This window comes from Eleutherodactylus coqui, chromosome 11 (assembly GCF_035609145.1).
Source record: "Eleutherodactylus coqui strain aEleCoq1 chromosome 11, aEleCoq1.hap1, whole genome shotgun sequence".
Classification (NCBI taxonomy): Eukaryota; Metazoa; Chordata; class Amphibia; order Anura; family Eleutherodactylidae; genus Eleutherodactylus; species Eleutherodactylus coqui.
In genome coordinates, this window is record NC_089847.1 from 113,573,426 (window position 1) to 113,600,069 (window position 26,644).

At 44.4% G+C, this 26,644-nt stretch overlaps 1 protein-coding gene across 1 annotated transcript in view; it reads left to right on the forward strand.

Moving 5' to 3' along the window:
- Window positions 1-26,644, forward strand: part of SPON1 (spondin 1) — a 535,993-nt gene that overhangs the window by 435,511 nt on the left and 73,838 nt on the right. The window lies entirely within an intron of this gene.

Below are 26,644 nucleotides of genomic sequence, written 5' to 3' on the forward strand. Positions count from 1 at the left end.
TCCAGGGAGAAAAACATTTTCTTGATCCAGTTCGGGTCCGGCTGTGTTGACTTGTTTACTTTTGGTCCAGGTCCAACACCGAATCACATAATCTGCAGTCTCCCACTCTCCTCTCGTTGTTGGTAAGGGGGCTGGCTGTTCAGCTCATTTCAATAACTAAGCTAGTCTCCTCTCTGTCATGGCTGCTGCCTAGCTATTGATATACAGCAAAGTACCTGATCATCTCATAGACCAGGAGTGTCAAACTCAGTTTCACTGGAGGCAACATCAGCATTATAATAGCCTTCATAAGGCTGTTTATAAGTGCTTGTTCACATGGGCATATTTGCGCATATTACGTGCATATTTTTTTACACGCATAATACAGACAGCTTAACCCTTTCCAATCCACTGTCTGACGTCTGAAGACATTCTGATTGAAGGCTGTACAGATTCGATGTCGGAAGACGTCCGGCAGGGTATTTTTACTGTAGATTACTGGCTGCTGTGTTGTCAGGAGCCTCTCCAGCATGTCCCATACTGCAGTACTGGCTCTAGCCAGCAGATGACGCCATTGTAAAATGGCAGAAAGAGAAAGCCCCCTAGAAAACCCTAAATCCAAAATTGGATTGCCGAAGGTTAATCCTCATTGATTTGAATTATGGTACATGCCATTTTAACATGTGTATTGTACACGTATGAAAAAAAATGCCATAAATACGCAGTGTATATGCATGATCCATTGTATTCACTGCATATTTATGCATGAAGGCAGGAGAAATCGGTGGTACCTTCTTGGTTTTTTTTTTTTACATTCGTGAAAACACAGTGAATACATGCGCAAAAAAAATGCAAGGAGCTCCAAACATGCAGTGAATACGCACAATTTCAGTCCAGGTAACGCTGCGTATTTCATGGACCAAAACTGCATACACCTGTGTGAATGAGCCCTAAATGTAAGCACTCCTTAACTAGGTTATGGCGCCCTCTACACTATGATGGGGTTTCTCCCCTTCCATTTTTTTTAACACTGAACTTCCTACATTGGAGGAGGTGGCTTGAGTGCCAGAGTATGACTGTCAGAGCTATGCCATCACCTGAACCGAGCAGTGTAGAGGTAAGCGCCGGAGCTCAGAATCAAAGATGGCAACTGCTCCATGTGCAGGTGCTGCCCCCAATGCCAAGTGCTGGCTGCATCCTCTGTGGAAACTGGAGAGCTGGTCTTTCTGTGTCCAGGCCTCTTCGTGGGCCACATAAAATGACGTGGCAGGCCTTGAGTTTGACACATGTGGCCTAGAGGGGGCGTGACTTAGAAACCCAGAAAAAACCCTGCTCAACCATTCTAAGAGAAGTTGGATAATGGCCAAAAGTTGACTATTAAAGGGACACTAAGCGTAAAGTCAGCGGCTATAAGTGAAGCCTATAGAAAGATCAGCTACTATGATTTATACATATGTAGATACATATTTTTGTAGGTTCTTGGAACAGAAGAAATGTAAGAAACAGTTGTGATTATTTTTCCAGACTTCCTGCCACTGCTGTCCTTGAGTCTCTCCCCGGCCCAGCATGGCTGCTCCCTGGTATTAGTAGATACATATCAGCTATACAATACAGTGAGATGATACATACTCAAGGTTTATTGTCCCTTTAATGTCCCTGGTTGTTAGCAGAATGTTAGCTATCTTCACCATGTCTTGGTGGTAAATCAGATAATTTGTTCGTTCATCTTCTACTCACTGTCATATCATATGACAACCAATGATCAATCTCGGTGTATGCTCTGCCAAGTGTCTGCTGGACAGGATGTACAAATTACATGAACATTACAATTACTGTATTGTATTTGTTACGCCTGTTGAATTCTACTCTGGTAAAGTATGTCCATTACTCATGTGTTCCCCAACTTCACATACGGCTACAAGTGACATCAGTTGGCATCATATGCCTTAGCAGAAGTAAGGTAACATTGTGGAAGCAACTTGCCATTATAAGCTCAGCTCAGTACCAGAGTTCATATTCATTGGCAGCATTTTCTATGAACCTTAAAGGGTTGTCCCAGAATCAACATTTCATTTATCACAGGAGAGGCCATAAAAGTCTAATGTGGAGGTCTCACTCCTGGAACCACCATCTTGAATGGAGATCCGTTCAAGTTTATGAGACTGCTGGAGATAGCCAAGCACTTGTACTCGAACATCTCCAGTAGTCCTATAAAAATTAACAGAATGGTAGTGAAGATGCTTAGTTGCTGCTCCATTCAAGCTGTTCCTCACTGCAGGGGAAGGGTGTGAAGAGGAAAGGAAGACATAGGATCCACCTTTCCTAGGATCATGGAAGTATGAGCAGTGAGACCTCCATCAATCAAATTTTTATCACCTATCTTGTGAATAGGTGATAAGTTCTTTCTGGGACATCCCCTTTAATAGCATGCTCTGTTGTCTTGTGCAATAGTTATATCCCTTCCTGCAACATGAATTGTAATATAGCCTTAAATATGACAAGGGCAAACATAGACATCATAGCAAATAATACAATGGAGCTCCCTCCAGGTGCTGGTTAATATCACTGCATCCCAAACTCCTGTGAGAGGAGCGTTTGCTGTATGTTTATCCCACGAATCAGATTAATTCCCAAGTTGGACAACATAGTAGGGCCTATTAAAAGGGAATCCATAATGCATTCTAACAACCCCTTTAAATAAAGGTTCCAAACATCTCCATGGACCCAAAAAGCCGCTGCATGGTCTGCTTCTGTTCTACATATACCTTGCCCAAGAGAGAAGAGAATAACATAATAAAAAAACCTTAAAGAGACTCTGTCACCTACTTTTTTTCCCTATAAGCTAAGCTTATGGGCTGAAAGTAGGTGACCTGCTGAGTCTGGAGATGTAATTGTCATACTCCCCCCCCCACCCACCACCACATTGTTCCTTCGGTGTGAGCGCTGGAAGTCGTCACTCAATGCATTGCCCACCCACTCTGTTTTTTTAATGGATGGACTACTTAGCATTGCCGCTCAATGCATTGAGTAGGAGCTTTCGTTTATCATGGGAACGATGGGGGAGGTAAGTATAACATTTACATCCCAAGACTCAGCGGGTCACCTACTTTCACCCATATGCTTAGCCTATAGGGCTAAAAGTAGGCTACAGAATCTCTTTAAGGTTGTATTCACACGTTGCTGATTTCTGTGGATATTGTCACCTATTTCGGTGTAGATCTTCGGCAGGTTTCGACCTTTTAATTGAATGCAGATTGAGGGGCAAAATCTGCTGCAGATCAGGGACATGTAATTATACCCTAAAGTAAGGAAATCTGAAAAATGACCAGTATCATTCTCATCATTTCATACCTACTTGTATGAGAAAATTTGGGTGCTAGGAAAAAGGAATAAACGAATATAACAAGCCGTTCCCACACTCTACCAAAATCGATAAATTCCCACCCATGAAATGAACATGCTAATTTTACCTGGTTTAGAATGATCATGAGTTTTACTGTAAAGTAGATTGTATTACACATATTTTTCTCCTTTAAGTAACAAGATTAGGCCATTTTCATATTTTTATGTTTTTTTAATCCATTTTTCTATCTTAATCATGTACTTAAGGCATGAATAATACATGAATTAACCTTACGGCAGTTTGGACAGTGACAAGTAAAGCATGTTAATAGCTATTTATGTTATTTATATATTTATGGCTGTAAATATATCCATGGCTTCCAATTTAATACCATAAACCATCATAAACTGCTTTATGGAAGAATTTACTGACCCTTTAAAGATAAAGTCATTTGGGCTTCTAAAGCTACAGGATCCCAGTAGTCCCAGAAACAGCGCCATCCTTGACTAGAGACTATATTTTGTATTACAATTTCAGTTCTATTCATTTGAACGGGGTCTGAATTGCATTACCAAACACGGCCAATGAGCAAGATCGGTGATGTTTCCGGAAGAAAACATCTATATAACTTTAATCTCATGCATTCAATCCGAAATTTTTGAATAAACTTAAAACAAAAATTGCATGTGATGCATTAATTAAATTAAGAGCCCTACTATGAACAGTTTATCTCAAGATCACACTTGATCTTACAAATGTTGTAATCGGAAAAACATTAAAATATGTAAATCACTAATGGATTTTTTCCTAATATTTATCTGTTTTTAGAAAAATATATATTAATCTAAACTATTAATTAGTATTTTAACCCAGATTAAAATGCAATACACAAAAACTAAAATTATTATTCATTCATTGTTCTAATAGTCAGTGATCTTCTGGCCCGTGTGTAAAATAACATGTGCTCATTTGTTCACAACTATAAATTCTTAATGACATTTAAATCTACTTTCAAATGTGTATCATGTGCCAATAATATAGATGACTGTATCAGCCCGACCCTGGGTCTACTGATCTGAGTTTGGTTCAGTGGACCTGTGTTAGGGCATCCAGGCCCGGACACTCATCCATCCATGATGCTGTGAGTTCATGTCAGTAGACCTGTGTTTAGACATTCAGGCCATGACACTCATCCATCCATGATGCTGTGAGTTCGTTTCAATGGACCTGTGTTTAGGCATTCAGGTCGGGACACTCAACCATCTATGATGCTGTGAGTACGGGTCAGTAGACCTGTGTTTAGGAATTCAGGCCAGGACACTCATCAATGTATGATGCTGTGAGTTCGGGTCAGAAGAGTTGTGTTTAGGCATTCAGGTCAGGACACTCAACCATCTATGATGCTGTGTGTTCAGGTCAGTAGACCTATGTTCAGGCCAGGACACTCATGCATCTATGATGCTGGGAGTTTGGGTCAGTGGACCTGTATTCAGGCATTCAGGCTAGAACACTCAACCATCCATGATGCTGTGAGTTTGGGTCAGTGGACCTGTGTTCAGACATTTAGGCCGGGACACTCATCCATCCATAATGCTGTGAGTTCGGGGTCAGTGGACCTGTGTTTAGGCATTCAGGCCAGGACACTCATCCATCCATGATGCTGTGAGTTCAGATCAGTAGACCCATGTTCAGGCCAGGACTCTCATCCATCTATGATACTGTGAGTTCAGGTCAGTAGACCTATGTTCAGGCCAGGACCCTCATCCATCTATGATGCTGTGAATTCGGGTCAGTAGACCTGTGTTTTGGCATTCAGGCCAGAACACTCATCCATCTATGATACTGTGAGTTCAGGTCAGTAGACCTATGTTCAGGCCAGGACTCTCATCCATCTATGATACTGTGAGTTCAGGTCAGTAGACCTATGTTCATGCCAGGACTCTCATCCATCTATGATGCTGTGCGTTCTGGTCAGTAGACCTATGTTCATGCCAGGACTCTCATCCATCTATGATGCTGTGCGTTCTGGTCAGTAGACCTGTGCTCAGGAATTCAGGCCAGGACACTTGTCCATCTTTGATGCTGTGAGTTCGGGTTAATAGACCCACGGTTGGCCTGGAATACTGATCCGTATTATGGGCACATAAATACACCTCTATTAAGCTGATGTGAAGCTGACCTAAAACAGAGTACAATATACAAAAAAATGTAAACACGGAGAGCTACATCTGATTTTTTAAAATTACACTTTCATAATTTATTGTCTTAGAAAAATGTAAAAAAAGACAATGATGTTTTCAGTTCACTTTTCCATATTTGTAATACATTACAGTATATTTCTCACATTTTTTCATTATTTAATACTTTACATCTATAATTTCTCAGTAAAATCAGTAGCAATTATACTTGAAAAATACGTTTTTATTCTCCATCAAACATACATAACGTAAACGCTAGTGACGTTCTATACACAAGGCTGTATGAGCTCATTAAACACATCGGTTTATAAACATTGTATTCTTATTGGAGAATTACAGGAGGAAATACAAGGTACATAACATGTTGTATAATATTACACGAATCAGATGGGATTATACAAAGAAACATTCGTCATTTCCGATGCCTTACATACTTACAATTCCCACCAATTCTCCAAACACAACATAGTTTTTGAAAAACAAGCAATGTATAAAATTCGAATTGGATATAGATTATATTTATTAACTTGTCACAGAGGCAGATTAAGTCTATGTCGTATTTCAAGCCCTTCACAGAATAGACAGAAAAATATAAAACTACACATTTTATTCAAATAGTTTAAAAAAACGGCACAAAAATAGACCTGAATGCATTGTCTCAGTGATAGCGACAAAACGTAGTCGGCCAAAAAACTAAAAAAATCCCAGACAAAAATCCAGGCTATCGTTACCCCGGATCAGTAAATATTCCCCTTTACAAAGAAGCACAAAGATATCCAACGCCTAAAAAAACCATTGGAACAGGTCACCTGACCGTATATAAGGTTGGACCTAAATAGCTACTCTGTATATCCAAGAAGAGGTGGATATGCTGATTACTCTCCACCATGTGTAAACTTGATGTAAGACTTTTCTTATATACAGTTAGACTCTTGGATAGAAGCTAGAGCTAGAAAAATTAAGGTTCTTAGTTCGAAACCAAAATTTTAAGGTTCAATGCATTCCCCGCACGTCTGCGGTTCATCAGAAACTCAGGAGCCTATAGTGAGAACCTACAACTGTGATGGCGGCAACCCATACCTAACCAACACTGTATTGTTTTGTAAGAGACTCAGAAAAGAATTTCTGACTGTGACAACAGCAACCGATACCGAACCTACATAGTATCTTTAGATCTCGTTCCTTGTATTGTTTGTCTGAGAGCCAGTTTACTAAGGTGTTGCAACTGGTATCCGAGATTTACAATCCAGATCAAGAGTGAGGCGAAGCGTCGCCTAGAGAGACTACTTATACTGTAGGAGGCTATTGGAGTTTGAAAAGTAAGGCTAGTGCTCATCGTAGCCTATATTGTCCGAGCAAACGAGGCTGTATGACAAAATTTCCTCATTCCTGATTAGACGAGGGTTTTTTTCAAAAATAAACTCCTAGATTCGGAAATAGCAATGAGGAGTGCAACCTTTCCAAGATAGTTCCGCTATTGCCAAATAGTTTGCAATCCCTATAACATTTATAGCGTCCCCAAGGAGCACAGTAGCTTTAGTTGGAGAGGTGGAGAGTAATTAGCATATCCACCTCTTATTGGATATACAGATTTATACAGCTATTTAGGTCCAACCCTATATATGGTCAGGTGACCTGTTCCAATGGTTTCTTATGCGTTGGATATCTTTGTGCTTTTTTTGTAAAGGGGAAGATTTACTGATCTGGGGTAACGATAGCCTGGATTTTTGTCTGGGGTCACATATGTGTTTGTTTGTTTTTTGACCGACTGCGTTTTGTCGCTATCGCTGAGACGAGGCATTCAGGTCTATTTTTGTGCCCTGTTTTTTTAAAAACTATTTGAATAAAATTTGTAGTTTTCTATTTTCCTGTCTTTTCTGTGAAGAGATTATATGTATTAGAACTAATAAAATGTATATTGATTTAAAAAAATCTTGACTTAAAGTCTACGCTTGATCTTTTAATGAAGAGGATTTTTAAAAAAGCCGTGTTTCTTATATTATTTGTGTTTTCAAAAATGCCAACTATTTTCCTCTATGTGCCGCTCTGTAGATTTACATTTTTAAAGTTCCCGTTTGAAGACTTTAAGTTTGATCCAATTACAATTTGTTATACTTTTGGTTCTAAAATATTCTCATAGGAAAGGAATTAAGTTGCACACCGGAGTATGTGTAGGACGAACCGCTGTAGAATGTATCAGGAATAAAGGAAATCAACTCCTCTGCGGTCAATAAAGAAAAATACATTAATGTATTAACAGACAACAAACATAAGATTCACAGTGTTGGTTCCATCATGCAAAGCACAGGCATTTTTAATTTTTTTCCCCATTGCATATCACGCGGTTGTGTGACTCTAATCTTATAATTCTATAGAAGCCTCATTAATAATGCCAATTATTTAGGGCTGAGTTTAAAAAACAAAACAAAAAAAAAAACATGTATGTGCCTCATAAGAATGTTGATTTTTGGTTCTCTATACTTTTTTGTTGTTTTGCTGTGGAATTTTTGATAAATCTGTCATAAATATATTTCCTACCAAAGTCTTGTGTATTGTTTTCTAGTTGTATGTCTAACACATTCTAATTTTGAAATAAAATAAATCTTTACAAAAAACATTTTTACTTTTTCTTTCAGCGCTATGAAATGGATTCTTAGCAAATGTTTCCCATTCTATATACTGAATGATTTGCATTTCCTCTTGCAACCTGATTTTTTTTTACCATGTACTGGCCATGAAGGAGGAGCTGAAAGAACCCATTATATGCCTTTGTTCCCACTTTTTATACATTTTTTATTTAAGTCATCGACCCTGGAACGCCTTTTCATATTATGATGTACATGCGCATCAACAGCAAGAGATAATGCCTACATGACGCTGTACAATGTGATGCAACAGCCAAAAAAGGAAACACAATCGGATGTATTAAGAGAAGCATGGAGTATGTATCAAGTAGGGTACCACAAGGCTCTGTCCTAGGCCCAGTGTTGGTCAACATTTTTATAAATGATCTGGAGGAGGGAATGGATGGGAAACTGATCACATTTGCTGACGACACAAAGCTAGGAGGGATAGCTAACACTAGGGAAGAGAGAGTATTCAAAAAGATCTAAAAAAGCTTGCACAGTGGGCAGCGGCTAACAGAATGGGATTTTACAAGGAGAAATGCAAAGTCCTACATCTGGGCAAGAAAAATGAAGAAAGCACATGCAGAATGGGTGGAATTGAGCTAAGCAGCAGCACATGTGAAAAAGACTTGGGTATACTAATAGATCATAGACTGAACATGAGTCAACAACGTGATGCAGCAGCCAAAAGGGCAAACACAATTCTGGAATGTATTAAGAGAAGCATAGAGTCTAGATCACATGAGGTCATTATCCCCCTCCACTCTTCCTTAGTCAGACCTCATCTGGAATACTGTGTCCAGTTCTGGGCACCCCACTTTAAAAAAGACATAGACAAACAGGAGGAAATTCAGAGAAGAGTTACCAAGAGGGTGAGCGGTCTGCAAATCATGTCCTATGAGGATCGGTTAAAGGATCTGGGAATGTTAAGCTTGCAAAAAAGAAGGTTGCGAGGAGACTTAATGGCTCTCTACAAATATCTGAAGGGCTGTCACAGTGCAGAGGGATCAGCCCTATTCTCATTTGCACAAGGAAAAACTAGAAGCAATGGGATGAAACTGAAAGGGAGGAGACACAGATTAGATATTAGAAAAAAACTTTCTGGCAGTGAGTGTGATCAATGAGTGGAACAGGTTACCACGTGATGTGGTGAGTCCTCCTTCAATGGAAGTTTTCAAACAGAAGCTGGGCAGACATCTGTCTGGGAAGATTTAGTGATCCTGCATTGAGTGGTGGCTTGGACTCGATGACCATGGAGGTCCCTTCCAACGCTACCATTCTATGATCATACTAATCTACTCTTAGTAAGGTTATGATTGATGGCCATAACTCTGTTCTAATGGGTAGGATTGGAGAAAACTCCAATCCTGGTAAGTATGTGTAAATATATCAGGGCACAATACAGAGATCTCTCCCATCATCTATTTTGGATCCATGACTGTAACCAGGGCCCCTCTACATCGTTTCTACACAGACATAGAAGGGGGTTCTTTACTGTAAGAGCAGTAAGACTGCAGAACTCTCTGCCTGAGAACAGGGTGATGGCGAACTCACTAAAAGAGTGTAAGAGGGGTCTGTATGCCTTTCTTGAGTGTTACAATGTTACATGTTACACCACTGATTACTTCAGAAGGGTCGGTGATTCGGGGATTATTCTGATTTGGACCTGGGAAGGTTTCAGCTAAAATAAGGAAATATGGCTTCTACCTCATTGGGGGTTTTGCCTTCCTCTGGATCACCATTGCAGGATAATAACTTGAACTGAATGAGTATATGTCTTTCTTTTTCTTTTTTTTTGTCTTTTTTTTAGCCTTAGGCCTCAGTCAGACAAGCGCTTCAAGGATGTGCAAAATGTGCAGGTGTGAGTATTTTGCACCTCTAAAAAACGGACATATGAACATTTCATAGGAAACCAATAGTTCTAATAGACGCATTTTTCTTTTGCACACATGGGCGCGCAAAAAAACACCCTCGTCCAACCGCAGCCTTACACATTATCTTACTATGTTACTACTCAACTCTAAGACACCAGAATAAAAGCTGATTGCACAGCGAATACAGTGGGGAAAACTTATGAACTGACAGTTCTGGGCCTTATTGATGCCTTTAGGGCTGTAGAGTATTATTGTCTGTCCCCTCAAAGGGACTTAAAGAATGTACAAAATAAGTTAATATACTTTTTTTTTAAGTTAATTTTATTAAATGAGAATATATATAATTTCAAGAAAGAATTACATTGTTGACATCGAGACATTGCTTATACTAACTAATCTTTCCTGAAAAAAACAAAACATATTTGTCAGTAACCAGGCTTTGTGTTCCTTTATTTGGTGGGCAAAACACCTGTGAAGCCCACACTTCCAATCTCATCTCCTTAAAGGAGTTCTGACATGAATCAGATTTTTATGCTTTAGCAGCCATTGTTCCCTGGTCTGCCTAATGGACACAGGGAACCCACGATCAATGACTGCTAAAGCATAAAAAGTTTACACTTACCTTTGTTCCTGATGTTGTTCTGCAGCGGGGTCATCTCCCAGCAGGCTCCTCTTCATCCTTCGACGAGCCGCCCCCCCTCCGGGAATCCACGCATGCGCAGTGGAGAGGTGCCCTCTGACAGGAGTCAGGACGGGCCGCATCTCCACTGCGCATGCGCAGAACTCCGACTTCGGCCAGAATGGACGGGCCGCCCACAGCAAGCACTGCTTGTGACGTGCTTGCTGTGGGCGGCCCGTCCGTTCACCTCGGAAGTGACTGACGGACATAGCAGAGCAGGAAGCGGTCATTTTGACCACTCCTGCTCTGCTTCTAGAAGCCACCGAAGAAGATGCCCGACGGAGGGAACATGCCTGAGAATCGGTCCTAGCCAGGCAAGGTAGGTAAAAAATTTTTTTGTGTGTGTCAGAACCCCTTTAACTGAAACACCTTTTGCCAATTAGCTTTTGGAAAAATCGTTAACACAGAGGTTCACTTACTTTTTTCTCCTTTGGGGTTGGTGTTTACAACTGTTTGTGTGTTATTAGTTACATTGTGTTTGTCTCTGTTTATGATTTATTGACGATTCATTTTTTTATTGAAATGACCCTCTTACAACATGTAGAAACAAGAAAACAATTACATCACATTGTATCAGTAAGATTGGTCTACAGCTAAGAAGCTTCCGAAACAAAAGTAGCCGAATATTACTAATTCGAGGGCGTTGAACACGAATCTGACAATTAAATGTGCAATTTGGCTCTAGTTTTCAACATTTCAGGAATAAATGTTCTATATTTATATATAATCCTGGTTTATTTTATTTTATTTTTAAAATATTAATGCTATATGGCATCAAGGCTACCCGCACACAGGCAGATCGAATTCTGCATGCAGAATCCGGCCCTGGCAGCAGCGGCATCCGCACGCATCTGCTTTCTTTCTTGTCATCTGTACTGCGGATGGTCTGCACAGCTCGCCATCAGACATACGCAGTACAGTTTTTTTTTTTAACTCCTGCTTTTCCCGCGTCATAGCTTAGTGATAATGCTGAATCACGGACCTTTCTCCAATGTCAATTGCGGAAGGATCACGGATCAGACAGCCTCCATTGACTTCAATGGAAGCCATCCACACAGGATCCGTGCAAAATTGGAGTATGCTGCGATTTTTCCTACGCGAGCAGAAACTGCAATTGGTTTCCGCTAGTGTGCAGGAAGAATAACTTTTCCATAGCATGTTCTGGACGGTATTGGCTGCGGAACCTGGAGGCAGATGCCAGCTCCGGATTCCACAATGCAAATCCGCCCGTGTGCAGAACGCCTTGCTTTGGTTTTCTTTCTGCTATGAAAACATAAAGCACCTTCTTATAAAAATCAACTGTGAAGAACGCAAATGGCAGGTCTGCGGCGATTTGAAAATTGTAGCCATAGTGCTTGGACTTCAGCTAAGTTATACAAAGTCCTGTTGTTTTCTTTGTGAGTGGGACAGCAGGGACAAAGTAGGCAAAAGTAAAGTTCCCTGGTGCAAGCATCAAGTCATGAATGACTCATTTGGTAATATTACATTTTCTAGGCAGACTGTTTTTGTGGGGTGTTTACCATTGCCTTCCCCAGTCATCTTTTAACCCCCTGGTACTCATTTTACAAACCTCAGAAGGATGGAAGGATGAGTCAACCTTGAGCTGGCTACCTGAACCACATGGGGCTTGAACCTGCAACCTTCAGGTCATGAGTGAGAGCTCAGGACTGTATTTCTGCTGCCTTGACACTGTGCCACACAAGGCTTATAGAGACATAGTAGCACATTTCAAAAGGAGAGAATGGCCACGTAGGACATCACTGGTAACTGGAACAAAAAAAAACGTTGTAAGTACACCGCTTGATGACCGTAATTTTATCACACTACCAGCTTTGCATATAAAATTAGGACTTATAAAGAATCAAGGCTATGGACCATAATGGCACAGCATTTCGTTATCTCAGAGAAACATTTCCGTATGTAAGTGAGGCCAAAGTTAAAGAGGGGATATTGGTGGGTCCACAGATCTCCAGGCTCTTCAAGGATGCACATTTCAATGATGTACTATGCGGTGATGAAGAAGAAACTTGGAATTCTTTCAGGATGGTAGCAAAGAATTTTCTTGTAAACCACAAAGCTGAGAATTACAAAGAACTGCCGGATAATATCATGTCATAATATGAAAAAATAGGCGGCAACATGTCTTTAAAATCACATTTTTTACATTCCCACATTGACTTTTTCCCTGACAACTTTGGTTCTGTAAGCGATGAGCATGGCGAACGCTTCCATCAGGACATCTCTGGTAGGGAGAGACGCTACAAGGCAAATGGAGCCGGCAATGCTAGCAGACTACTGTTGGAATATGATGCGTGAAGCACTTGTAGCAGGGGCGTAACTATAGAGGGTGCAGGGGATACAGTTGCACCCGGGCCCAGGAGCCTTAGGGGGCCCATAAGGCCTCTCTTCTCCATATAGGAAGCCCAGTACTATGAATAAAGCATTATAGTTGGGGGCCCTGTTACAGGTTTTGGGAATCTGAGGCGAGCCGCGGGAGGGACCGACTTTTATATTAGGCGGACACCTGATCTCGCCAGCCACTCACAGCAGGGGGGTGGTATAGGGCTGGAACAACACAGGGGGAAGTTGTAATGCCTTCCCTGTCTTTCGATTGGCCAGAAAAGCGCGCTAACGTCTCAGGGAAGGAAGTGAAAGTAACCCGAACACCGCATGGTGTTCGTTACGAATAACGAACATCCCGAACACCCTAATATCCGCACGGATATCAAGTTCGGACGAACACGTTCGCTCATCTCTAATCGCCAGTCTTTTCAATAGGGCCAGCGGCAGCAGCGCTAGCCCCATTGAAAAGGCATGGAGAATGCCAGGGACTTCTGCCACAGCTGTCACAGCTGTGGCAGGAGTTTCCTTCATCCCTGCGGGGACTGCGGGGATGAAGGAATCTTCTGCCACAGCTGTGACAGCTGTGGCAGCTGTCCTCGGCATTCTATTCCATTGCTTTCAATGGGATCGGCAGGGGATCGGCACAGCTGCCGATCCCATTGAAAGCACTGCTTTGGCAAGCCCCGTGGAATGATTATCGGGGAAGGGCTTGAAATATATGCCCTTCCCCAATAATCATCAATAAGTATGAAATTAGAAAAAAAAAATTATACTCACTTCTCCTGCTGTCAGCCGCGTCCTCCTCCGGCTGGCTCCCCGGCACTGCTACTGAGCTTTTTCAGCAGTCAGGGATTTAAAAATCCCTGCCTCCTGAAAGGGCTGTGCAGATTGGCTGAGGGCTCAGCCAATAGCAGCTACTGCTTAGCTATACTGCTTAGTTATTGGCTGAGCACTCAGCCAATCACACATAGCCCTTAGCTATTCATTCATGAATAGCTATATCTTAGAGGCTCCTGTTACACATGAGACTAGAGGCTCCTGTTGCACAGATACAATGAAGAAGATGGCAGTTCAGCTTCACTGACTTTATACTTATGGTCTTTAGTTTGTTTAGAAGAATATGGAAGGTAATGATAAATACACTGTCCTCTCAGCAGTCAGAGATGGTACTGGTCAAAAAAGTGTATATGGCAATACGTAAAGTCCTTATGGATTGTATTAGGTAATTTGTGTTCTACCATATCGTGTTTCCACGTTACAACATATTTACCCCTAGGAGCAATGACTCTGGACCAAACCTCCTTCACAATATGGTACGATTTAGAATATCAGGACACGTCCATATACAGATATGATTTTTATGGTGCTGTGATAAAGAAGATCCATGCAACATGGATGCGTAATAGGCCCATGTCCATGAGCCCTAACACAGAGAATCATTGTGATACATCATGAATATGTTTCCTCTAAACAATACCTATTGTCCTGATTTGTGAATTGTGGATCATATTATATCACCACTACAGAAAATGTAGATATCCCTTGTTTTTTTTTTGTTAAGTGACATGACATATGACTCACAGCTACATTCTTATAAAGGTAAGGCTAAAGGCAAAACTACTGACGCGTTTCGAATCAGATTAATCATTTGTCCTTATAGTGTAATCTAACTCGAAATGCATCAGTGGTTTTGCCCTGCATGTTGAGTGCTGGATTATGAATATTGTCATGTAGTATAACCTGTGTTTCGAGCATGGTCTGCCCATGGAACTAGAGATGAGTGACGCATTGTAAATTATTTTATCAACATTGTTTCACCAAGAAGTAGATTTTCTATTACAAAGTCATATTTACTACATATAAGAGAATGGAGGCAGTTTTTCCGGCAGTTTCCAGATGTCCGCATGCCATTGCCACCATAAATTGCTGGAAATCATCGCCGATACCGAAGTTTCTTAAATCCATGCCGGATATAATTCCAGGTGCAGCCCACCTTGTTTACCAGTAACAGGAAGAAGGTGTTTTTCATCATTAACCTCCTCACTGATGGGGCGCTCGCATGGGCCTCACCGTACATAGAGACTAATAGTAATCTGCTTGACACTTTGATGCTGTCATGTCCGTGCGGCACACGAGCACCATGCTCAACACAGACGGGGGATAACATACACACTGAGTAAAAATAGGAAAACACCACACTATGCAGATCAGTAGCACCACTCCATGGGGGGGGGGGGGTGGGCTGGCCCTAACCTAGCAGGAAGGTGACGGTGACTGCCTAAAGTGGAGTCATCGCTTCAATAGAGGCGGCCCCACTGTCTTCTTCCTGGGCCCTGATTGCCCCTATAGGAACCCCTGGAGAGATGAACTGAAGCCACCAAGCAACAACAATAAGGGAAATTAAAATACAACAGATAGCAAACAACAGAACTTATCTGTATACTTAGCAATTCACCCAGCCTAGAGGAACACCAGACTCCAGCCTTTCCTCTAGGGAACTAAATAAGCAGCGTTGAGCAAAGGGATGGGTGAGAATATAAAGTTACTCCACACTTGAGGATTGGCAGAGCAATTAAAGAAACAACCACACCTCCAACCTTCTCCCAGGCATGACTAATCAAGCATGCATTCATGCAACAAAGAGAGACAGCATGAGCAGTCTCTGCACATGGTGCATTAACCCTTGTCCTGCATAACAACTTGACAGGTCTTGGCCTGCATCGAGGCCACCATGCCACAATGCTGTCACGACCGTCAAGCCGCAACAGATGCCTTCACGACTGCTATGTGTCAAATTTTTAATATTCAATAAGTTTTTATTGAAAGAAACCGGCATAATAAACATGCAAATATATCAAGTATGATTTCATCAAAGATAATGATTAAAGTTCAAACACAACAGTCAATTCTCAGAGCTTAGGTTTGTATATCTTTGCCAATTCCTTATAAGAAAAAAAAAGAACATTCTCAGATCTCAATAAACATGAGGGGAGGAAAGAATAGGTAAGTGGGAGGGGGAGGGGGAGGGGGGGGGGAGATGAAAGGGGAGAAGGGGGAAGCATACTGTTCTCATCCACCAGTGATTGTTCTGTCAATTTCAACTTCGTGCTCAGACGGGTTAGTTCAGACGACTTCCTCTCTTCCGTCTACTTCTGGGTCAGATCGCATGGCCTACGAGCATCATTCTCATTTGGTTGGTCTTTCATGTGTTCAGATTTAACGTGGTTTGTTGTGGGTGAAAGTATTTTATCCATGGATCCCATGTCTCTATAAATCTGGAGATATTGTTTTCTCTTATGGCATAAATTTTCTCCATGCCCATGTGATCTGACATCATTTGGGTGATATCGGATAGGGAAGGTATAAAGTGGGACCTCCAATTTCTCACAATCAAGAGTTTGTATGAAAGTAGGCTGTGGAAGATAAGTTTCCTCATCTCATGGGGTATGTAATCCATGTCCAGTAAAAATAGAACTCTGTCTGGAGTCGGGGAGATTTCAATCTTCGTAATTGTTTTTATAAGACGTAATAGTTCCTTCCAAACTCCATTAATTTTTGGACAGCTCCAAAATATGTGTAGTAGGGTGCCTCTCTGTCCACACTGTCTCCAGCAAAGTTCTGATGAGCCCGGGAAAAAATCTGCTAAGCGGACTGGAGAGCGGTACCAGCGGGTGGTCATTTTGTAGTGAACCTCTATCAGCGAAGCACAGAGGGAAGCCCTATTCGCCCATCTAAATGAGCTATTCCACTGTTCGACTGTATATGTTCTCCCCATTTCTCTTTCCCAGTTTAAGATGTTTGCCCTTTTTTTCTGGTGCAGTTGGCTCTTGGATTCACCGCAAAAGAGTTCATAGATGGTTCTTAGGGGGACCTTATGGGAAGAGGTGCTGAACAAAAAATTTGTTAAGACTTTTGGCATACAGGTCTTTCCTTGTGCTAGGGCCGGCCATCTGCTTTGGATTTGGGAGTAAAGGAGGAAGTCTCCACCTTGTAATCCATATTCTTCCTGGAGCTGTTGAAACGGTTTTATTTTTTCTCCGTCTGCGAGGTCCAGGATCAATTTGATGCCCCTCAGTCTCCAAGGTTTAGTGTTGATGTTGTCTTGTATAAGATCCATACAACTTATCGGGAGGGGTACTTGTACTCTGGGTTGAAAGTCCTTCGTAATTTGTATAAGGTGCTTCCACACCAACAGTGTGTTTGTTATTGTTGGGTTTTTGATTAAGTTGGTTTTCCAGTTTAAACTTGTAATCAGTAGTGCGTCTTTAAGTGTTCCGCCTCCCAGACTATTCTGTTCTATAGAAAGCCAGCTGATCCCTGGTTGGGATGTTCCCCACGGTCTCGACTGTTGGATTACAATTGCCTCGTAATAAGCGGCAATATTGGGAACTCCCAAGCCACCTTTTCTTTTGGGGGTGAACAGTATGGTGGCGGCAACTCTCGGTTTTTTGTTATCCCATATAAAAGACATCAGCTGTTTTTGAAGTTCTTTCAGTAGTTTAGGGTTACATTTCAGTGGGATATTTCTGAATAGATACAGAATTTTGGGGAGTATCATCATTTTATAAATGACTATTTTCCCCATCCAGGATAGTTCTGACTTGCTAAAGTTGGTCAGGTCGTGACGAATTGTTTGGATGAGTTGAGATATATTAATATCCATAGATTTTTTTATGGGAAGGTTAATTGTTGTCCCGAGATATTGAATGCCTTTAGGGTCCCACTCGAAAGGAAACTCCTCTTTTATAATTTTCTGAAGGTTTGAATGTAAGTTGATTGGGAGAATTTTTGATTTGGTTGGGTTAACTTTATAATATGAGAGGGTACCGAATGTCTTTAGAAGGCTATATGCTTCCCTGAGAGAACTTAGTGGGGAGGACAAGAACAAAACAATGTCGTCGGCGAACAACCCTATTTTTTGTTCTCTACCTGCCAGGGGTATTCCCCTTATCTTCTCATTCATTCTGAGTGCTTCAGCCAGCGGTTCTATAGTTAGTATGAATAATGTAGGTGAGAGGGGGCAACCCTGCCTAGTGCCGTTAGATATCATAAATGGGTCTGATAATACTCCATTTGTTAGGACTCTTGCTGACGGGTTTTTATAAAGCGCTTGGATAGCAGCTAGGATGTTTCCGCTGAGTCCAAATTTCTCTAGGGCTGAGAAGGTGTAGCCCCAGTGCAGTCTGTCGAATGCCTTCTCCGCATCCAAAGTTAGGAGCAGAGAAGGCATCCGGGACCTCTCCAATTCCCCAACTATGTCGACCAGGCGGCGGGTCGCGTCCGACGTTTGCCTGCCTTTAACAAACCCGGCCTGATCACTGTGTATCAAGTAAGGTGTGAATTCCAATAATCTCAGGGAAATAATTTTTGCGTAATACTTGGTGTCGTTATTTAAAAGTGAGATGGGTCTATAATTAGCCGGGTTTGATGGGTCTTTATCTGGTTTGGGGATGGTTACAATAGTGGCCTGTAACATTTCGTCTGGGAGGGAGCCTGTTTGCATTGCTGTATTATAAGTATTAACCATATGGGGAACTAATATTTTTTTAAATGTTTTATAGTATTCGCATGAATATCCATCGGGGCCTGGGGCTTTATCTTTCTTAGATTTGTCTATGACCTGGAGGACCTCCTGGGATGTGATGGTGGAGTTTAGTTTCTTGAGTTGTTCATCGTTTAATTTTGAAAGTTGTAGGTTTGATAGGAATTTATTTATAGAGTCTTTCGAGGGCGGGTGGGTATGTGGATTTTGGTTAAGATTATATAAATCTCCATAAAATTTCCTAAACTCCTCTGCGATGGCTTTAGGGTGGAGTATTTTATTTTTGAAGTTGGGATCCGTCACGAAGGATATTTTGGTTTTTATTCTTTTTTGTTTGACTCTGTTAGCCATACATTTTGTGTTTTTGTTCATTTCGGTATAGTAGGTGGTCTTCATATGTTTTGTATTTTTTTCATGCTCGTCAATTAGTAGGTTCCGCACTCTTAATCTAGCTTCTCTTATTTGGTTACCCGTTGGGGGAGAGGAGTTGGCATGGGTTTGGCTCTCTAATTTTTTTAAATTCTCCATGGCTTTTTTGAGAAGTATGTTTTTTTCTTTTTTGTATATTGATCCTTGTTGAATCATGGCTCCCCTTATGACAGCCTTATGCGCGTTCCAGAGCGTATATCTGCACATGTCTGGGTTATCGTTAAGTAGGAAGTATTCTTCCATCACTTCTCTGATTCTTTGCTGAAATTTTGGTAATTTCAGTAGAAATAGGTTGTTTCGCCAGGAGTTTGAGGTGTTAGCTAGGGGGCCCATTTTTAGTTTTAGTGATATTGGAGCATGGTCTGACCATGTTGTTACTCCTATCTTGGCTTCTTTAGTTTTGTTTAAGATGTGGAAGTCTCCCAGGAACATATCTATTCTCGATGAAGAGTTATGTCTAAAGGAATAAAATGTTAATTCCCTAGAGTTGACGTTTAGTGCTCTAAATACATCATATAGATCATTATTCTGTATCCAGGACTGGAGGTTCATTCCTCTGTTCCTTTCTGGGTGGCTTGAATCAAGGGATTGGTCAGAGATTGCATTAAAGTCTCCGCAAATTAGCAGAGAGACTTTTTTTAGCTTCATAATCTTCCTCGCCACTCTGTTCAAGAATTTAATTTGATGCGTATTTGGGGCATAGATATTGACCAGGGTGGCGAGGAAACCGTCTATTTCACAGACCAGGATCAAGTACCTTCCCTCTAAATCCCTGACCTCCTCGATTAGTTTAAAATTCACCGAGTCTCTAATAGCTATCATAACGCCGGCCTTCTTTTTGGGGGCATTGGCCAGAAAGCACCTGGAGAACATTGGATGCTCCATCTTTGGGTGGTTGGATTCCTTTAGGTGCGTTTCCTGAACACAAAAAATGTCTGCATGGGAAGCAATAGCTTCTTTCCATAGGCACGTTCTTTTGAAGGGGGAGTTAAGACCTCTAGCGTTTAAAGATATTAATTTCAACTCCATTTTTGTTTCTGGGTGATTGTTGTGAGGACTAGAGATGAGCGAACACCAAAATGTTCGGGTGTTCGTTATTCGTAACGAACTTCCCGTGATGCTCGAGGGTTCGTTTCGAACAACGAACCCCATTGAAGTCAATGGGCGACCAGAACATTTTTGTATTTCGCCGATGCTCGCTAAGGTTTTCATGTGTGAAAATCTGGGCAATTCAGGAAAGTGATGGGAATGACACAGTGACGGATAGGGCAGGCGAGGGGCTACATGTTGGGCTGCATCCTAAGTTCACAGGTCCCACTATTAAGCCACAATAGCGGCAAGAGTGGGCCCCCCCCCCTCCCAACAACTTTTACTTCTGAAAAGCGCTCATTAGCATGGCATACCTTTGCTAAGCACCACACTACCTCCAACAAAGCACAATCACTGCCTGCATGACACTCCACTGCCACTTCTCCTGAGTTACATGCTGCCCAACCGCACCCCCTCCCCCCCACAGCGCACACCAAAGTGTCCCTGCGCAGCCTTCAGCTGCCCTCATGCCACACCACGCTCATGTCTATTTAGAATTGCGTCTGCCATGACGAGGGACCGCAGGCATACACTGCAGAGGTTGGCACGGCTAGGCAGCGACCCTCTTTAAAAGTGGCGGAGCGATAGCCCACAATGCTGTACAGAAGCAATGAGAAATAGAATCCTGTGCCACCGCCATCAGGAGCTGCACACGTGGGCATAGCAATGGGGAACCTATGTGCCACACACTATTCATTCTGTCAAGGTGTCTGCATGCCCCAGTCAGACCGGGCTTTTTAATTCATAGACACAGGCAGGTACAACTCCCTATTGTGAAGTCCCTGTCGACCCACAGCATGGGTGGCTCCCTGGAACCCACCGGCGGTACACAAAAATATCCCATTGCATTGCCCAACACAGCTGAGGTAGTAATGTCGTGCGTAATACAGGTGGGCTTCGGCCCACACTGCATGCCCCAGTCAGACTGGGATTCTTTACAAGTGGACACATGTAGGTTTAACTCCCTGTGGACCCACTGCCTGGGTGGGTGCCAGGAAGCCACCGGCGGTACATAGAAATATCCCATTGCATTGCCCAACACAGCTGAGGTAACGTCAGCTGTAATGCAGGTGGGCTAAAAATTAATTTGATTACACTGTAGGCGAGGGCCCACAAAAATTGCTGTATCAACAGTACTAATGTACATCCCAAAAATTGGCCATGGCCAGCCAAGAGGGCAGGTGAAACCCATTAATCGCTTTGGTTAATGTGGCTTAAGTGGTAACTAGGCCTGGAGGCAGCCCAGTGTAACGAAAAATTGGTTCAAGTTAAAGTTCCAATGCTTTTAAGCGCATTGAAACTTATAAAAATTGTTCTGAAAAATTATTTGAGTGAGCCTTGTGGCCCTAAGAAAAATTGCCCGTTCAGCGTGATTACGTGAGGTTTCAGGAGGTGGAACAGGAGGAGGAGGAGGAGGAATATTAGACACAGATTGATGAAGCAGAAATGTCCCCGTTTTGGATGGTGAGAGAGAACGTAGCTTCCATCCGCGGGTGCAGCCTACGTATTGCTTACGTATCGCTGCTGTCCGCTGGTGGAGAAGAGAAGTCTGGCGAAATCCAGGCTTTGTTCATCTTGATGAGTGTTAGCCTGTCGGCACTGTCGGTTGACAAGCGGCTACGCTTATCTGTGATGATTCCCCCAGCCGCACTAAACACCCTCTCCGACAAGACGCTAGCCGCAGGACAAGCAAGCACCTCAAGGGCATACAGGGCTAGTTCAGGCCACGTGTCCAGCTTCGACACCCAGTAGTTGTAGGGGGCAGAGGCGTCACCAAGGATGGTCGTGCGATCCGCTACGTACTCCCTCACCATCCTTTTGCAGTGCTCCCGCCGACTCAGCCGTGACTGGGGAGCGGTGACACAGTCTTGGTGGGGAGCCATAAAGCTGGCCAGGCCCTTAAAGACTGTTGCACTGCCTGGGATGTACATGCTGCTCGATCTACGCACATCCCCTGCAACATGGCCCTCGGAACTGCGCCTTCTGCCACTAGCGCTGTCGGCTGGGAATTTTACCATCAGCTTGTCCGCAAGGGTCCTGTGGTATAGCAACACTCTCGAACCCCTTTCCTCTTCGGGAATCAGAGTGGGCAGGTTCTCCTTATACCGTGGATCGAGCAGTGTGTACACCCAGTAATCCGTAGTGGCCAGAATGCGTGCAACGCGAGGGTCACGAGAAAGGCATCCTAACATGAAGTCAGCCATGTGTGCCAGGGTACCTGTACGCAACACATGGCTGTCTTCACTAGGAAGATCACTATCAGGATCCTCCTCCTCCTCCTCCTCCTCCTCCTCAGGCCATACACGCTGAAAGGATGACAGGCAATCAGCCGGTGTACCGTCAGCAGCGGGCCAAGCTGTCTCTTCCCCCTCCTCCTCATCCTCCTCATGCTCCTCCTCCTCCTCCTGTACGCGCTGAGAAATAGACAGGAGGGTGCCCTGACTATCCAGCGGCATACTGTCTTCCCCCGCCCCCGTTTCCGAGCGCAAAGCAGCTGCCTTTATGGTTTGCAGGGAATTTCTCAAGATGCATAGCAGAGGAATGGTGACGCTAATGATTGTAGCATCGCCGCTCACCACCTGGGTAGACTCCTCAAAATTACCAAGGACATGGCAGATGTCTGCCAACCAGGCCCACTCTTCTGAAAGGAATTGAGGAGGCTGACTCCCACTGCGCCGCCCATGTTGGAGTTGGTATTCGACTATAGCTCTACGCTGTTCATAGAGCCTGGCCAACATGTGGAGCGTAGAGTTCCACCGTGTGGGCACGTCGCACAGCAGTCGGTGCACTGGCAGCTTAAAGTGATGTTGCAGGGTGCGCAGGGTGGCAGCGTCCGTGTGGGACTTGCGGAAATGTGCGCAGAGCCGGCGCGCCTTTACGAGCAGGTCTGACAAGCGTGGGTAGCTTTTCAGAAACCGCTGAACCACCAAATTAAAGACGTGGGCCAGGCATGGCACGTGCGTGAGGCTGCCGAGCTGCAGAGCCGCCACCAGGTTACGGCCGTTGTCACACACGACCATGCCCGGTTGGAGGCTCAGCGGCGCAAGCCAGCGGTCGGTCTGCTGTGTCAGACCCTGCAGCAGTTCGTGGGCCGTGTGCCTCTTATCGCCTAAGCTGAGTAGTTTCAGCACGGCCTGCTGACGCTTGCCCACCGCTGTGCTGCCACACCGCGCGACACCGACTGCTGGCGACATGCTGCTGCTAACACATCTTGATTGTGAGACAGAGGAGGAGGAGGAGGGTGCTTTAGTGGAGGAAGCATACACCTCCGCAGATACCAGCACCGAGCTGGGGCCCGCAATTCTGGGGGTGGGTAGGACGTGAGCGGTCCCAGGCTCTGACTCTGTCCCAGCCTCCACTAAATTCACCCAATGTGCCGTCAGGGAGATGTAGTGGCCCTGCCCGCCTGTGCTTGTCCACGTGTCCGTAGTTAAGTGGACCGTGGCAGTAACCGCGTTGGTGAGGGCGCGCACAATGTTGCGGGAGACGTGGTCGTGCAGGGCTGGGACGGCACATCGGGAAAAGTAGTGGCGACTGGGAACTGAGTAGCGCGGGGCCGCCGCCTCCATGATACTTTTGAAGGACTCCGTTTCCACAACCCTATACGGCAGCATCTCAAGGCTGATGAATTTTGCGATGCGGACGGTTAACGTTTGAGCGTGCGGGTGCGTGGCGGCGTACTTGCGCTCGAACACTTGCGCAAGCGACGGCTGAACGGTGCGCTGAACTACACTGCTGGATGGGGCCGAGGACAGCGGAGATGAGGGTGTGGGTGCAGGCCATGAGGCGGTAGTGCCTGTGTCCTGAGAGGGGGGTTGCATCTCAGTGGCAGGTTGGGGCACAGGGGGAGAGGCAGGGGTGCAAACCGGAGGCGGTGAACGGCCTTTGTCCCACCTTGCGGGGTGCTTGGCCATCATATGTCTGCGCATGGTGGTGGTGGTGAGGCTGTTGGTGTTGGCTCCCCGGCTGAGCTTTGCGCGACAAAGGTTGCACACCACTGTTCGTCGGTCGTCAGGCGTCTCTGTGAAAAACTTCCAGACCTTAGAGCACCTCGGCCTCCGCAGGGTGGCATGGCGCGAGGGGGCGCTTTGGGAAACACTTGGTGGATTATTCGGTCTGGCCCTGCCTCTACCCCTGGCCACTGCACTGCCTCTTGCAACCTGCCCTGCTGATGCCCTTGACTCCCCCTCTGAAGACCTGTCCTCCTGAGTAAGCGTTGCACACCAGGTGGGGTCAGTCACCTCATCGTCCTGCTGCTCTTCCTCCGAATCCTCTGTGCGCTGCTCCCTGGGACTTACTGCCCTTACTACTACCTCACTGCAAGACAACTGTGTCTGATCGTCATCGTCCTCCTCACCCACAGAAAGTTGTTGAGACAGTTGGCGGAAGTCCCCAGCCTCTTCCCCCGGACCCCGGGAACTTTCGAATGGTTGGGCATCAGTGACGATAAACTCCTCTGGTGGGAGAGGAACCGCTGCTGCCCAATCTAAGCAGGGGCCCGAGAACAGTTCCTGGGAGTGTTCCCGCTCCTGAGCAGGTGTCATTGTAGTGGAGTGAGGAGGCTGGGAGGAAGGAGGAGCAGCAGACAGAGGATTCGGATTGGCAGCAGTGGACGGCGCAGAACTGCGGGTAGACGATAGGTTGCTCGAAGCACTTTCTGCCATCCAGGACAGGACCTGCTCACACTGCTCATTTTCTAATAACCGTCTCCCGCGTGGACCCATTAATTGGGCGATGAATGTGGGGACGCCAGAAACGTGCCTCTCTCCTAATCGCGCAGCAGTCGGCTGCGACACACCTGGATCAGGAGCTTGGCCTGTGCCCACACCCTGACTTGGCCCTCCGCGTCCTCGGCCGCGTCCACGTCCTCTAGGCCTACCCCTACCCCTCAGCATGCTGTATTACCAGTGATTTGATTTCACAGGCAGGAAATAAATTGGCGCAAGACTGCAGGCCAAATATAATTTTTGCCCTTTTTGGAAAACGAAAGGCCCCACTGCCTCTAGTGAATGAATTATCTAAGTTTAATAACTGTGCTGTGTCCCTGCTTATGTGTCACAGAACGTGAGGGTAGCAGAGTTATTAACTGTGGCAGAGCAGGTATTTTTTTTCCCAATTAAGGAAAGCAAATGGCGAACCCAGCAGTAAAGCGTAGCTGGGTGCGTATGATTTAGCAATGTTTTTCACGCAGCTCACACGTCTCCACAGGCGTAAGGACGGACACAGGCTGGACAAATAGATTTGTTTTCAGTTTTTTCCCACCAACAGGCAGCACTGCGTATATTCAATGAACCTGAGAAGTTTAATAACTGTGCTGTGTCCCTGCTTATGTGTCACAGAACGTGAGGGTAGCAGAGTTATTATAACTCTTGGAGAGCAGGTATTTTTTTTCCCAATTAAGGAAAGCAAATGGCGAACCCAGCAGTAAAGCGTAGCTGGCTGCGTATGATTTAGCAATGTTTTTCACGCAGCTCACACGTCTCCACAGGCGTAAGGACGGACACAGGCTGGACAAATAGATTTGTTTTCAGTTTTTTCCCACCAACAGGCAGCACTGCGTATATTCAATGAACCTGAGAAGTTTAATAACTGTGCTGTGTCCCTGCTTATGTGTCACAGAACGTGAGGGTAGCAGAGTTATTATAACTCTTGGAGAGCAGGTATTTTTTTTCCCAATTAAGGAAAGCAAATGGCGAACCCAGCAGTAAAGCGTAGCTGGCTGCGTATGATTTAGCAATGTTTTTCACGCAGCTCACACGTGTCCACCGCCCGTAAGGACGGACAGAGGCTGGACAAATAGATTTGTTTTCAGTTTTTTCCCACCAACAGGCAGCACTGCGTATATTCTATGAATAATAACTGTGTTGTGGCCCTGCCTATACAATTCTTTCCCTGCAGTATCAATGGAGGGTGGAATGCTCTGCAGAGGCGATTTTGAGAAGAAAAAAAATATGCAGCACAGCTAACAGCAGCCTGGACAGTACTGCACACGGTTAAATATGGCCCTAGAAAGGACCGTTGAGGTTCTTGAAGGCTACACTCACTCCTAACACTCTCCCTGCCTATGCAGCACTTCTGTCCCTAATGCCAGGTGCAACGGTCTGCAGAGGCGATTTTGAGAAAAAAAAAAATCCCACTGCTAACAGCAGCCAACACACAGCTATCAGTGGCCCTAATAAGGACCTTTGGGGGGTCTTGAAGCCTACACTAACTACCAATTCTTTCCCTACAGCAGCTCCGGTATAAACAGCACTGTCCCTCATCTAACTCACACCGCATCTGAGGCGAGCCGCGGGAGGGGCCGACTTTTATATTAGGCGAACACCTGATCTCGCCAGCCACTCACAGCAGGGGGGTGGTATAGGGCTTAAACGTTGCAGGGGGAAGTTGTAATGCCTTCCCTGTCTTTCAATTGGCCAGAAAAGCGCGCTAACGTCTCAGGGAAGGAAGTGAAAGTAACCAGAACACCGCATGGTGTTCGTCACGAATAACGAACATCCCGAACACCCTAATATTCGCACGAATATCAAGCTCGGACGAA